Below are 16,531 nucleotides of genomic sequence, written 5' to 3' on the forward strand. Positions count from 1 at the left end.
TATTAGGGTTAGGTAGGTCTCTATTAGGGATAGGTCTGTATTAGGGTTAGGTCTCTATTAGGTTTAGGTCTGTATTAGGGTTAGGTCTCTATTAGGGTTAGGTCTGTATTAGGGTTAGGTCTATATTATGGTTAGGTCTGTATTAGGGTTAGGTCTATATTATAGGTCTCTATTGGGGATAGGTCTGTATTAGGGTTAGTTAGGGTTTAGGTCTCTATTAGGGGTTAGGTCTGTATTAGGGTTAGTCTATATTATGGTCTGTATAAGGGTTAGGTCTGTATTAGGGTTAGGTCTCTATTAGGTTAGGTCTATCATGGTTAAGGTTAGGTCTCTATTAGGTTGTTCTTGGGGTTGGAGTCTCTATCATGGTTAAGGTTAGGTCTCTATTAGGGTTGGGTCTCTATTACTCTGGTTATAGGTCTCTATTAGGGTTAGGTCTCTATTAGGGTTAGGTCTGTATTAGGGTTAGGTCTCTATTAGGTTTAGGTCTGTATTAGGGTTAGGTCTCTATTAGGATTAGGTCTCTATTAGGGTTAGGTCTCTATTAGGGTTAGGTCTGTATTAGGGTTAGGGTTAGGTCTCTATTAGGGTTAGGTCTCTATTAGGGTTAGGTCACTATCATGGTTAAGGTTAGGTCTCTATTAGGGTTAGGTCTGTATTAGGGTTAGGTCTGTATTAGGGTTAGGTAGGTCTCTATTAGGGTTAGGTCTGTATTAGGGTTAGGTTAGGTCTGTATTAGGGTTAGGTCTATATTAGGGTTAGGGTTAGGTCTCTATTAGGGTTAGGTCTCTATCATGGTTAAGGTTAGGTCTCTATTAGGGTTAGGTCTCTATTAGAGTTAATCTTATGTTTATATTAGGGTTAGATCTCTATTAGGGTTAGGTCTCTATTCAGGTTAGGTCTCTGTTAGGGTTAGGTCTCTATTAGGGTTAGGTCTCTATTCAGGTTAGGTCTCTGTTAGGGTTAGTCCTCTATTGGGGTTAGGGTTAGAGTTAATACCCCTATTAGGTTTAGGACTCTATTAGGGTTAGGGTTAGGTCTCTATTAGTGTTAGGTCTTTATTAGGGTTAGGCCTCTATTAGTGTTAGGTCTTTATTAGGGTTAGGTCTCTATTAGGGTTGAGCTTAGGTCTCTATTAGGGTTAGGTCTCTATTAATGTAGCTAGTAGCCAACACCGAATCGTAGGTTGAAGATCATGTAGCTAGTAGCCAACACCTAATAATAGGTTGAAGATAATGTAGCTAGTAGCCATCACCTAATAATAGGTTGAAGATCATGTAGCTAGTAGCCATCACCTAATAATAGGTTGAAGATCATGTAGCTAGTAGCCATCACCTAATAATAGGTTGAAGATCATGCTTATTAGTAGCCATCACCTAATAATAGGTTAAAGATCATGTAGCTAGTAGCCAACACCTAATAATAGGTTGAAGATAATGTAGCTAGTAGCCATCACCTAATAATAGGTTAAAGATCATGTAGCTAGTAGCCATCACCTAATAATAGGTTAAAGATAATGTAGCTAGTAGCCATCACCTAATAATAGGTTGAAGATAATGTAGCTAGTAGCCAACACCTAATAATAGGTTGAAGATAATGTAGCTAGTAGCCATCACCTAATAATAGGTTGAAGATCATGTAGCTAGTAGCCATCACCTAATAATAGGTTAAAGATCATGTAGCTAGTAGCCAACACCTAATAATAGGTTAAAGATAATGTAGCTAGTAGCCAACACCTAATAATAGGTTAAAGATCATGTAGCTAGTAGCCAACACCTAATAATAGGTTGAAGATCATGTAGCTAGTAGCCAACACCTAATAATAGGTTGAAGATCATGTAGCTAGTAGCCAACACCTAATAATAGGTTGAAGATAATGTAGCTAGTAGCCATCACCTAATAATAGGTTAAAGATAATGTAGCTAGTAGCCGAAACCTAATAAATAATATGTGAAAAATGATGTAGCTAGTATCACAACCGACCGTGATTGGGAGTCCCACTCTTCAGCTCTCTTTCTCTCTTTCTCTCTGTTACTCTTCAGCTCTCTGTTACTCTTCAGCTCTCTGTTACTCTTCAGCTCTATGTTACTCTGTTACTCTTCAGCTCTCTGTTACTCTGTTACTCTTCAGCTCTCTGTTACTCTGTTACTCTGTTACTCTTCAGCTCTCTGTCTCTATGTTACTCTTCAGCTCGCCACAGCTCTCTGTCTCTCGGTTCCTCTTCAGCTCTCTGTTACTCTTCAGCTCTCTGTTACTCTGTTACTCTTCAGCTCTCTGTTACTCTGTTACTCTTCGGCTCTCTGTTACTCTGTTACTCTTCAGCGCTCTGTTACTCTGTTACTCTTCAGCTCGCCACAGCTCTCTGTCTCTCGGTTCCTCTTCAGCTCTCTGTTACTCTTCAGCTCTCTGTTACTCTGTTACTCTTCGGCTCTCTGTTACTCTGTTACTCTTCGGCTCTCTGTTACTCTTCAGCTCTCTGTTACTCTGTTACTCTTCGGCTCTCTGTTACTCTGTTACTCTTCAGCTCGCCACAGCTCTCTGTCTCTCGGTTCCTCTTCAGCTCTCTGTTACTCTGTTACTCTTCAGCTCTCTGTTACTCTGTTACTCTTCGGCTCTCTGTTACTCTGTTACTCTTCGGCTCTCTGTTACTCTGTTACTCTTCAGCGCTCTGTTACTCTGTTACTCTTCAGCTCTCTGTCTCTCGGTTCCTCTTCAGCTCTCTGTTACTCTTCAGCTCTCTGTTACTCTTCAGCTCTCTGTTACTCTGTTACTCTTCAGCTCTCTGTTACTCTGTTACTCTTCGGCTCTCTGTTACTCTGTTACTCTTCAGCGCTCTGTTACTCTTCAGCTCTCTGTTACGCTGTTACTCTTCGGCTCTCTGTTACTCTGTTACTCTTCAGCGCTCTGTTACTATCTTACTCTTCAGCTCTATGTTACTCTGTTACTCTTCAGCTCGCCACAGCTCTGTTACTCTGTTACTCTTCAGCTCTCTGTTACTCTGTTAATCTTCAGCTCTATGTTACTCTGTTACTCTGTTAATCTTAAGCTCTCTGTTACTCTGTTACTCTTCAGCTCTCCACAGCTCTCTGTCTTTCTGTAATTATAGCCCAGCTCCTCTCATTGCGCCTGCAGGAGAGGGGGAGAGAGAGAGAGAGGCAGACAGGGAATAGGACTATTTGCACTAGGGCTGTCCCTGACTTAAAAAATATTTGGTGACCGAGAGTCTGTTTTAAAACGTGTATTTGTCCATAAAAATACACATCCTATGATTTAAGCACATCAGCTATATGCACTGAGCTTGTCTGATGCTTTAAGCTCACTGTTTGATTAAATAATGAAGACACACAAATGACTAGAGGGAATCTGACCGCAATTGATTTGATTGTGCTCAGACTTGCTGCACTGTGTTAAAAAAAACTGACAGTGAGTGACTGTGTGACTAGCGGCCATTGTCTCTTTCTCTCCGCTGCAGCGGGCCACTACACACACACACACTTTTTCACTACACACACTACACACACACTACACACACTACATACACACTACATACACTACACACACACTACTACATACACACTACACACACTACACACTACACTACATACACATTACACATAGTACACACATACTACAGAACATCAGCTGTGTTTGCCGCTCGCCCCATGCTGCCACATAATTACTGCCATTTCTGACTGGCAATAGTCCAGTTTAAAAATCATTTTGTTTGGAAAAACATTCCCTGTTCCCTCAACTCTTGCTCTCTTTACGTGATATGTGAATGCATCTCATGCATTTGAACAATACAGCCTGACCTATAGCATATCTTTTAGATTACAATGTCTTTTCAGTTGGGAACAATGTAAGCAACAATAGCGTACCACAGAGAGTGTTTTTGTTTGTTGTTTGTAAAGCCTTCATGACATGAAGACTAAAAACAGCTTATTTGTGACTGCAATTTCTGAAATGGAACAGTTTATGTATTGTTTACGCTAATTATTCAAAGATCATTTTATTTTATTTTTATATGAAAATGCTTTGATTGCATTTCAAACCATGAATGACTCATATGCTGTGATGACATGAACGAATGAATGAATTTGATTGATACACTAGTCTATATAAGTATTGAAATATAGGCCTAATTAAGTTACTTAGTATTAAGACTAAACAGGATGTGCTCTCTCTAATGATAATGACATGGTGGTTCTACATTAAGTCTACTAATGATAATGACATGGTAGTTCTATACTAAGTCTACAAATGATAATGACATGGTGGTTCTATACTAAGTCTACAAATGATAATGACATGGTGGTTCTACATTAAGTCTACTAATTATAATGACATGGTGGTTCTATACTAAGTCTACTAATGATAATGACATGGTAGTTCTATACTAAGTCTACTAATGATAATGACATGGTGGTTCTATACTAAGTCTACTAATGATAATGACATGGTGGTCCTATACTAAGTCTACTAATGATAATGACATGGTAGTTCTATACTAAGTCTACTAATTATAATGACATGGTGGTTCTATACTAAGTCTACTAATGATAATGACATGATGGTTCTACATTAAGTCTATTAATTATAATGACATGGTAGTTATATACTAAGTCTACTAATGATAATGACATGGTGGTTCTACATTAAGTCTACTAATTATAATGACATGGTTGTTCTATACTAAGTCTACAAATGATAATGACATGGTAGTTTTACATTAAGTCTACTAATGATAATGACATGATTGTTCTAAATTAAGTCTACTAATGATAATGACATGGTGGTTCTATACTAAGTCTACTAATTATAATGACATGGTGGTTCTATACTAAGTCTACTAATGATGGTTCTATACTATGATGGTTCTATACTATTAATTATAATGACATAGTTGTTCTATACTATACTAAGTCTACAAATGATAATGACATGATGCTTCTATACTAAGTCTACAAATGATAATGACATGATGGTTCTACATTAAGTCTATTAATTATAATGACATGGTAGTTCTATACTAAGTCTACAAATGATAATGACATGATGCTTCTATACTAAGTCTACAAATGATAATGACATGATGGTTCTACATTAAGTATATTAATTATAATGACATGGTAGTTCTATACTAAGTCTACAAATGATAATGACATGGTGGTTCTATACTAAGTCTACTAATGATAATGACATGATGGTTCTACATTAAGTCTATTAATTATAATGACATGGTAGTTCTATACTAAGTCTACTAATGATAATGACATGGTGGTTCTATACTAAGTCTACCAATGATAATGACATGGTTGTTCTATACTAACCCTACTAATGATAATGACATGATGGTTCTACATTAAGTCTATGAATGATAATGACATGGTGGTTCTATACTAAGTATACTAATGATAATGACATGATGATTCTACATTAAGTCTATGAATGATAATGACATGGTGGTTCTATACTAAGTCTATGAATGATAATGACATGGTGGTTCTATACTAAGTATACTAATGATAATGACATGATGATTCTACATTAAGTCTATGAATGATAATGACATGGTGGTTCTACATTAAGTATATGAATGATAATGACATGGTGGTTCTATACTAAGTATACTAATGATAATGACATGATGGTTCTACATTAAGTCTATGAATGATAATGGCATGGTGATTCTATACTAAGTATACTAATGATAATGACATGATGGTTCTACATTAAGTCTATGAATGATAATGACATGGTGGTTCTATACTAACCCTACTAATGATAATGACATGGTGGTTCTACATTAAGTCTACTAATTATAATGACATGGTTGTTCTATACTAAGTCTATTAATTATAATGACATGGTAGTTCTATACTAAGTCTACTAATGATAATGACACATTGGTTCTATACTAAGTCTACTAATGATAATGACATATTGGTTCTATACTAAGTCTACTAATGATAATGACATGGTGTTTCTATAGTAAGTCTACTAATTATAATGACATGGTTGTTCTATACTAAGTCTATTATTTATAATGACATGGTAGTTCTATACTAAGTCTACTAATGATAATGACACATTGGTTCTATACTAAGTCTACTAATGATAATGACATATTGGTTCTATACTAAGTCTACTAATGATAATGACATATTGGTTCTATACTAAGTCTACTAATGATAATGACATGGTAGTTCTATACTAAGTCCACTAATTATAATGACATGGCGGTTATATACTAAGTTTACTAATAATAATAATAATAACCATAATAATCATTAGACATAGTAATAATAATAATAATAATAATAATAATAGTAATAATAATAGTAATAATAATAATAATAATAATAATAATAATAACCATAATAGTAATAATAATAATAACCATAATAGTAATAATAGTAATAATTGTAATAATAATAATAATAGTAATAATTGTAATAATAATAATAACCATAATAGTAATAATAATAATAATAATAATAATAATAATAATAACCATAATAGTAATAATAATAACCATAATGATCATCAGACATAGTAATAATAATAATAATAATAATAATAGTAATAATAATAATAATAATAATAGTAATAATAATAATAATAACAACCACAATAATCATTATACATAATAATAATAACAATAATAATAATAACCATAATAATAATAATAACCAGAATAGTAATAATAATAATAACCATAATAATCATTAGACATAATAATAATAATAATAGTAATAGTAATAATAGTAATAATAATGACCATAATAATCATTAGACATAATAATAATAATAACCATAATAATAATAATAATAATAATAATAATGACCATCATCATAATAATCATTATACATAATAATAATAATAATAATAATAACCATAATCATCTTAATGATAATAATACTAATATTGTGAAGAATATTAATAATAATTATTATTATAATAATCAGAATCCTAATAATTATAATTATAATAATCATTACAATCATCATAGTGATAATCATAATAACCATAATAGATCAAGGAAAAGGAGGGGTTTTATTTAAAAAATACATTTCAGGCAATTTGGTGTACACAACACCAAATAAATTGTAAGCAAAACCAGTTAAAATGAAGAAAGAAATGTGTAAAGCATTTATTACAGCAGAGCAAAGTATTTGTCAAATCGTTTTATCCAACATGTTGTGGTTGAAAGATTAAAAACAGATGAATTTGTGAAATAAAGAGAAAGAGAAAGAGAGGGGGGGGGAGATGGGCGTGTTTTCCCATCAGTATGTTCCATACCTGCTCAGACCTGTTCTGTTCCAGGAATCTCTCTCTCTCTCTCCCTCTCTCTCTCTCTCTCCCTCTCCCTCTGTTATGAACTTGAGTGAAGACCCAAAAGCGGTTTTAACAGAAAACAGAGTTCTTTAATGAAAATACAGGAATGGCATAAATCCTCTTCCAACGTTGTCAGCGGAACAAAAGAACGTTAGTATAGTGCAGGATGCTCCTGCCAGGCAGACTCCGACAGGACAGGACAAGGTGGAAGCAAAACGGGAGACGACAGCTTGCTTCTGGCATCAAAAAACACAAACAAGAATCAGACACTGAAAGTAGCAGGAACAGAGAAAGAAATAGAGACCTAATCAGAGGGGGAAGAGAACAGGTGGGGAAAGAGAGAATGAGCTAGTTAGGGAAATGTAGAACAGCTGAAGGATGAGAGACAGAGAAGGTAACCTAAAAAGACCAGCAGAGAGAGAGAATGAAGAGAAAGGACAGGAACAGACATAACAAGACATGACAGTACCCCACTCACCGAGCGCCTCCTGGCGCACTCGAGAGGAAACCTGGCGGCAACGGAGGAAATCATCGATCAGCGAATCGGTCCAGCGTCCCGAGAGGGAACCCAACTCCTCTCCTCAGGACCGTACCCCTCCCAATCCACTAGGTACTGACCACGGCCCGAGGGCGCATGTCCAAAATCTTACGAACCCTGTAGATGGGTGCGCCCTCGACAAGGATGGGGGGGGGACGAGCGGGGGCGCGAAGAACGGGCTTAACACAGGAGACATGGAAGACCGGGTGGAACGCGACGAAGATGGCGCGGGAGAAGAAGTCGCACTGCGACAGGATTAATGACCTGGGAAATACGGAACGGACCAATGAACCGCGGGGCCAACTTGCGAGAAGCTGTCTTAAGGGGAAGGTTCTGAGTGGAGAGCCATACTCTCTGACCGCAACAATATCTAGGACTCTTGGTCCCTACGCTTTATGCGGCCCTCACAGTCTGCGCCCTATTACGGCAAAGTGCCGACCTGACCCCCTTCCAGGTGCGCTCGCAACGCTGGACAAAAGCCTGAGCGGAGGGACGCAGGACTCGGCGAGCTGAGATGAGAACAGCGGAGGCTGGTACCCGGCTACACTGAAAAGGGGATAGACCGGTAGCAGACGAGGGAAGCGAGTTGTGGGCGTACTCTGCCCAGGGAGCTGTTCTGACCAAGACGCAGGGTTACGAAAAGAAAGACTGCGTAAATGCGACCAACAGTCTGATTGGCCCGTTCGGCTTGACCGTTGGGGACTGGGGATGAAAGCCGGACGAGAGACTGACGGAAGCCCCAATCAAGCGGCAAAACTCCCTCAAAATTGAGGCGTGAACTGCGGGCCTCTGTCGGAAACGGCGTCAGACGGAAGGCCATGAATTCGGAAAACATTCTCGATAATGATCTGAGCCGTCTCCTTAGCAGAAGGAGCTTATCGAGAGGAATGAAATGAGCCGCTTTAGAGAATCTATCGACAACCGTAAGAATAACTGTCTTCCCCGCTGATGAAGGCAGTCCGGTGATAAAATCTAAAGCGATGTGAGACCACGGTCGAGAGGGAATGGGAAGCGGTCTGAGACGGCCGGCAGGAGAGAGTTCCCAGATTTAGTCTGCGCGCAGACCGAACAAGCGGCGACAAATCGACGCGCGTCACGTTCGAGTGGGCCACCAGAAACGCTGGCGAATGGAAGCGAGCGTACCCGAACGCCGGGGTGGCCGGCTAACTTGGCAGAGTGGGCCCACTGAAGAACGGCCGGACGAGTAGGAACGGGAACGAACAGAAGGTTCCTAGGACAAGCTCGCGGCGACGGAGTGTGGCGAGTGCTTGCTTTACCTGCCTCTCAATTCCCCAGACAGTCAACCCGACAACACGCCCCTCAGGGAGAATCCCATCGGGGTCGGTGGAGACCTCAGAAGAACTGAAGAGACGAGATAAAGCATCAGGTTTGGTGTTTTTGAGCCCGGACGATAAGAAATAACAAACTCGAAACGAGCGAAAAACAGAGCCCAACGAGCCTGACGCGCATTAAGTCGTTTGGCTGAACGGATGTACTCAAGGTTCCTATGGTCAGTCCAAACGACAAAGGAACGGTCGCCCCCTCCAACCACTGTCGCCATTCGCCTAGGGCTAAGCGGATGGCGAGCAGTTCGCGTATTACCAACATCATAGTTACGTTCTGACGGCGATAAGCGATGAGAGAAAAACGCGCAAGGATGGACCTTGCCGTCAGAGAGAGCTCTGAGAAAGAATGGCTCCCACGCCCACCTCTGACGCGTCAACCTCAACAACAAACTGTCTAGAGATGTCAGGTGTAACAAGAATAGGTGCGGATGAAAAACGATTCTTAAGAAGATCAAAAGCTCCCTGGGCGGAAACGGACCACTTAAAGCACGTCTTAACAGAAGTAAGGGCTGTGAGAGGAGCTGCCACCTGACCGAAATACGGATGAAACGACGGTAGAAATTAGCGAAGCCCAGAAGCGCTGCAGCTCGACGCGTGACTTAGGAACGGGCCAATCAATGACAGCCTGGACCTTAGCGGGATCCATCTTAATGCCCTCAGCGGAAATAACGGAACCGAGAAAAAGGGACAGGGCGGCATGAAAAGTGCACTTCTCAGCCTTCACATAAAGACAGTTCTCCAAAAGGCGCTGGAGGACGCGTCGCACGTGCTGAACATGAATCGAGAGAGACGGTGAAAAAATCAGGATATCGTCCATGTAAACGAAAACAAAAATGTTCAGCATGTCTCTCAGGACGTCGTTAACTAGTGCCTGAAAGACAGCTGGAGCGTTAACGAGGCCGAAAGGAAGAACCCGGTATTCAAAGTGCCCTAACGGAGTGTTAAACGCCGTCTTCCACTCGTCCCCTTCCCTGATGCGCACGAGATGGTAGGCGTTACGAAGGTCCAATTTGGTGAAAAACCTGGCTCCCTGCAGGATCTCGAAGGCTGAAGACATAAGAGGAAGCGGATAACGATTCTTAACTGTTATGTCATTCAGCCCTCGATAATCCACGCATGGGCGCAGGGACCCGTCCTTCTTCTGAACAAAAAAAAAAAACCCAGCTCCGGCGGGGGAGGAGGAGGAGACTATGGTACCGGCGTCGAGCGAAACCGACAAATAATCCTCGAGAGCCTTACGTTCGGGAGCCGACAGAGAGTATAATCTACCCCGGGGGAGTAGTTCCCGGAAGGAGATCAATACTACAGTCATACGACCGGTGTGGAGGGGGAGAAGTGGCCTTGGAACGACTGAACACCGTGCGCAGATCGTGATACTCCTCCGGCACCCCTGTCAAATCGCCAGGCTCCTCCTGTGAAGAAGAGACAGAGGAAACAGGAGGGATAGCAGACATTAAACAGGTTACATGACAAGAAACATTCCAGGATAGGATAGTATTACTAGACCAATTAATAGAAGAGGGTTATGGCGCACTAGCCAGGGATGACCCAAAACAACAGGTGTAAAAGGTGAACGAAAAATTAAAAAAGAAATGGTTTCGCTATGATTACCAGAGACAGTGAGGGTTAAAGGCAGCGTCTCACGCTGAATCTTGGGGAGAGAACTACCATCTAAAGCGAACAAGGCCCTGGGCTCCCCTAACTGTCTGAGAGGAATGTCATGTTCCCGAGCCCAGGTCTCGTCCATAAAACAGCCCTCCGCCCCAGAGTCTATCAAGGCACTGCAGGAAGCAGATGAACCGGGCCAGCGGAGATGGACCAGAAAGGTAGTGCGTGATCCAGAAGGAGAGGCCTGAGTAGTTGCGCTCACCAGTAGCCCTCCTCTTACTGATGATCTCTGGCTTTTACTGGACATGAGGTGACAAAATGACCAGCGGAGCCGCAGTAGAGACAGAGCGATTGGTGATTCTCTGTTCCCTCTCCTTGGCCGAGATGCGAATACCCCCAGCTGCATAGGCTCAGCATCCGAGCCGGCGGAGGAGGGTGGCAGTGATGCGGCAGGTGGCAGTGATGTGGAGAGGGGAGCAACGGAGAACGTGAGCTCCTTTCCACGAGCTCGGCGACGAAGATCAAACCGTCGCTCTATGCGAATAGCGAGAGCTATTAAGGAGTCAGACTGGAAGGAACCTCCCGGGAGAGGATCTCATCCTTAACCTCGATGTGGAGACCCTCCAGAAAACGAGCGAGCAAAGCCGGCTCGTTCCAGTCACTAGAGGCGGCGAGAGTGCGAAACTCAATAGAATAATCCGTTATGGATCTATTCCCCTGACATAGGGAAGACAGGGCCCTGGAAGCCTCCTCGCCAAAAACAGAACGGTCAAAAACCCGTATCATCTCCTCCTTAAAGTCCTGATACTGGTTAATACACTCAGCCCTCGCCTCCCAGACTGCCGTGCCCCACTCACGCGCCCGTCCGGTAAGGAGAGAAATGACGTAGGCGATGCGGGCTGCGCTCCTGGAGTAAGTGTTGGGCTGGAGAGAGAACACCACATCACACTGAGTGAGGAATGAGCGGCACTCAGTGGGCTCCCCCAGAGTAACACGGCGGGTTGTTGATCCTGGGCTCCGGAGACTCGGAAACCCTGGAAGTGGGCGGTGGATCGAGGAGGAGTTGGTGAACCTGTCTTGTGAGGTCGGAGACTTGGACGGCCAGGGTCTCAACGGCATGTTGAGCAGCAGACAATTCCTCGTGTCTGCCTAGCATCGCTCCCTGGATCTCGACGGCGGAGTGAAAAGGGTCCGGAGCCGCTGGGTCCATTCTTGGTCTGATTCTTCTGTTATGAACTTGAGTGAAGACCCAAAAGCGGTTTTAACAGAAAACAGAGTTCTTTAATGAAAATACAGGAATGGCATAAATCCTCTTCCAACGTTGTCAGCGGAACAAAAGAACGTTAGTATAGTGCAGGATGCTCCTGCCAGGCAGACTCCGACAGGACAGGACAAGGTGGAAGCAAACGAGACGACAGCTTGCTTCTGGCATCAAAAAACACAAACAAGAATCAGACACTGAAAGTAGCAGGAACAGAGAAAAAAAATAGAGACCTAATCAGAGGGGAAGAGAGAACAGGTGGGGAAAGAGAGAATGAGCTAGTTAGGGGAAATGTAGAACAGCTGAAGGATGAGAGACAGAGAAGGTAACCTAAAAAGACCAGCAGAGAGAGAGAATGAAGAGAAAGGACAGGAACAGACATAACAAGACATGACACCCTCTCCCTCTCTCTCTCTCTCTCTCCCTCTCCCTCTCTCTCTCTCTCTCTCTCTCTCTCTCTCTCTCCCTCCCTCTCTCTCTCTCTCTCTCTCTCTCTCTGCCAGTGGCCCTCTGGTCCTTGATTGGATCTGGGGGTTTCCCATGAGGCCCCTAGTACTTCAGACAGGGTTTTGGGGGCTGCGCCACTGTAATTACCCACAATTCCCCCTGGTCGGCATCCGCGTGGGCCGGTGTTTATGTGCAGAGAGTCTGAGAGGGTAGAGGGGAGGAGGAGGAGAAGAGGAGGAAGGGCAGGAGGAGGAGGAGGGGGGGTGACACTAGCATAGAATAGCACCACCTAAACCCAGCCTCTCTCTGTCAGTATTTTTAAAGTGGGTTAGAGACAGATCTACAGCTAGCTCTATATATTAAAAGGACTTCTGTCTCTGCTCTACCCTCTCATCTTTAGATATAATTCTAACTGCTGTTGGCACACCATCTAAATTGCATTGGATGTTTTCAGAAAGCATCATACCCTATGTCTTATGATCCAATGCTGTAATACAGACCTGTCCAGAGAAGACAAAGCTGGGACACAGGTGTTGTAAAGTTAGAGGGGATGAGGGAGAGAGGGAGAGATGGAGAGGAGAAGAGGTGTCAGACTGCATTAGTCAATCAATCTGTCATCTCAACAGTCCCTCAAGTGATTGTAAATCTCTGAGGGAATGTCTGCTTGACGTGGTCTAGGGGAAAATGAAAGTTGATGTGTTCTCACTCAGTTAGCCCCGTAAAAAGGTTGCCACTTTATTTGTATATTTCTGCTTGGTTGATCTATCCGCCTGTCACAAGGTAAAATACTGTACTTGAATGTGAACATAAAAAGACATATTAAACACAGGTGAATTGTGATGCATATATAGACAATATCTAGATAATATGCAGTGTTTTCTGAAAGTATTCAAACCCCTTTTTCCACATTGTAACATTTATTTATTTTATTTTGGTGAAGGAGGGGCGGACCAAAATGCAGCGTGGTGGTTATTCATGGTTCTTTAATATAGACACTATACATGAATAAACTCACGCCCTGACCATACTAAATAATGACAAAACAAAGGAAATAAAGGTCAGAACGTGACACACATTCTGTTATGCTACAGCCTTATTCTACAACGTATTAAAAGAACAACAAAATAATCCTCAACAACCTACACACAATACCCCATAATGACGAAGAAAAAACTGTTTTAAATAAATGTTTTGCAAATTTATAAAAGAAAATAAACAGAAATACCCTATTTACATAAGTATTCAGACCCTTTGCTATGAGACTCGAAATTGAACTCAGGTGCATCTTGTTTCCATTAATCATCCTTGAGATGTTTCTTCGACATGATTGGAGTCCACCTGTGCTAAATTCAATTGATTGAACATGATTTGGAAAGGCACACACCTGTCTATATAAAGTTACCACAGTTGACAGTGTATGTCAGAGCAAAAACCAAGCCATGAGGTCGAAGGAATTGTCAGTAGAGCTCAGAGACAGGTGTGTCGAGGTACAAATCTCTCTCTGCATGGGGAGACTCTCTATATACTGCATTGCCAGGTGGAGTCTCCGCCTGGAATGTACGACCTGAGATAACAGAACCTGGGTGTAGGAGAGAGTGAGAGAGGGGAAGCCACCATCTACACCCAGAAAGGGCCCGTCATGACATGAGTAATCAGGGAGAAGTACCTTGGTCAAGGAGATGACCAAGAACCCGATGGTCACTCTGACAGAGTTCCAGAGTTCCTCTGTGGAAATGGGAGAAGCTTCCAGAAGGACAACCATCTCTGCCGCACTCCACCAATCAGGCGTTTAAGGTAGAGTGGCCAAGCGGATGCCACTCCTCAGTAAAAGGCACATGCCAGCCCGCTTGGGAGTTTTCTAAAGGCACCTAAAGGACATGAGAGACAAGATTATCTGGTCTAAAGTTTCACCTTCCAACAGGACAACAACCCTAAGCACACAGCCAAGACAAGGCAGGTGTGACTTCGGGACAAGTCTCTGAAGGTCCTTGAGTTGCACAGCCAGAGCCTGGACTTAGTCACCCTGACAAAGGAACTTCTCCCCTATTTGAGCTAGATATTTTATTTGTATGTATTCAAATCAAATCAAATTGTATTTGTCAGATACGCCGAATACAACATTTCCTCACCATGGAATGACGAGTCCTTAACTAACAAATAGAGTAAAAAAAAATAATTACTAAATAAACTAAAGTAAAAAATAAAAGTTAACACAATAAAATGATGACGCTCTATACAAGGTTACCGGTACCGAGTCAATGTGTGGGGGTACAGGTTAGTAATGAGACTATATACAGGGTTACCGGTACCGAGTCAATGTGTGGGGGTACAGGTTAGTAATGAGACTATATACAGGGGTTACCGGTACCGAGTCAATGTGTGGGGATACAGGTTAGTAATGAGACTATATACAGGGTTACCGGTACCGAGTCAATGTGTGGGGTACAGGTTAGTAATGAGACTATATACAGGGGTTACGGTACCGAGTCAATGTGTGGGGGTACAGGTTAGTAATGAGACTATATACAGGGGTTACCGGTACCGAGTCAATGTGTGGGGGTACAGGTTAGTAATGAGACTATATACAGGGTTACGGTACCGAGTCAATGTGGGGGTACAGGTTAGTAATGAGACTATATACAGGGTTACCGGTACCGAGTCAATGTGTGGGGGTACAGGTTAGTAATGAGACTATATACAGGGGTTACCGGTACCGAGTCAATGTGTGGGTTTACAGGTTAGTAATGAGACTATATACAGGGGTACAGGTTAGTAATGAGACTATATACAGGGGGTTACAAGTTAGTAATGAGACTATATACAGGGGTACAGGTTAGTAATGAGACTATATACAGGGGGTACAGGTTAGTAATGAGACTATATACAGGGGTACAGGTTAGTAATGAGACTATATACAGGGGTACAGGTTAGTAATGATACTATATACATGGGGTACAAGTTAGTAATGAGACTATATACAGTGTGTACCGAGTCAATACAGGTTAGTAATGAGACTATATACAGGGGGTACATGTGAGTAATGAGACTATGTACAAGGGGTACAGGTTAGTAATGAGACTATATACAGGGGGTACATTTTAGTACTTGTACCCCCTGAAGTGACCTGAAAATAACTTTTCAGCGACGCTCCCCATCCAACCTGACAGAGCTTGAGAGAATCTGCAGAGAAGAATGGGAGAAACTCCCCAAATACAGTTGTGCCAAGCTTGTAGCGTCATACCCAAGAAGACTCTAATCGCTAGTCAATTGTGCTTCAACAAAGTACTGAGGAAAGGGTCTGAATACAGTTTTTGCTTTGTCATTATGGGGTATTGTGATGTCATTGTGGGGTATTGTGCCGCCATTATGGGGTATTGTGATGTCATTATGGGGTATTGTGATGTCATTATGGGGTATTGTGATGTCATTATGGGGTATTGTGATGTCATTATGGGGTATTGTGATGTCATTATGGGGTATTGTGATGTCATTGTGGGGTATTGTGATGCCATTATGGGGTATTGTGATGCCATTATGGGGTATTGTGATGTCATTATGGGGTATTGTATGTAGACAGATCAGTTAAAAAAAATGATTTAATCTATTTTAGAATAAGTCTGTAACGTAACAAAATGTGGAAAAACTCAAGGGGTCTGAATTCTTCCCGAATTCACTGTGCATTCAATATCTAGAGAATATCTAGACAATATCTACCTCTCAAAACATGAACATAACACAGCTGATGTATATGGATATTTGAAATGATGTTCTGCAATCTTAAAGGTGTTTTTCTTTCCTTAAATCTATATTGTTAAACGCTCAAGGCCATGAATCCAAGATCTGAACCAAGCGCTTGACTGTCTCTCTGTTTTGTGACTGCTGTGTCCTTCAACTTCAAGGCTGTTGGAGCTGAGTTTAGTCACCATCAGGACACACATACAAACATATCCTCTCGTTCCTCTCTCTCCAGCATCACCTCTCACCTCCTCTTC

This window comes from Oncorhynchus masou, unplaced genomic scaffold (assembly GCF_036934945.1).
Source record: "Oncorhynchus masou masou isolate Uvic2021 unplaced genomic scaffold, UVic_Omas_1.1 unplaced_scaffold_1919, whole genome shotgun sequence".
Lineage (NCBI taxonomy): Eukaryota > Metazoa > Chordata > Actinopteri > Salmoniformes > Salmonidae > Oncorhynchus > Oncorhynchus masou.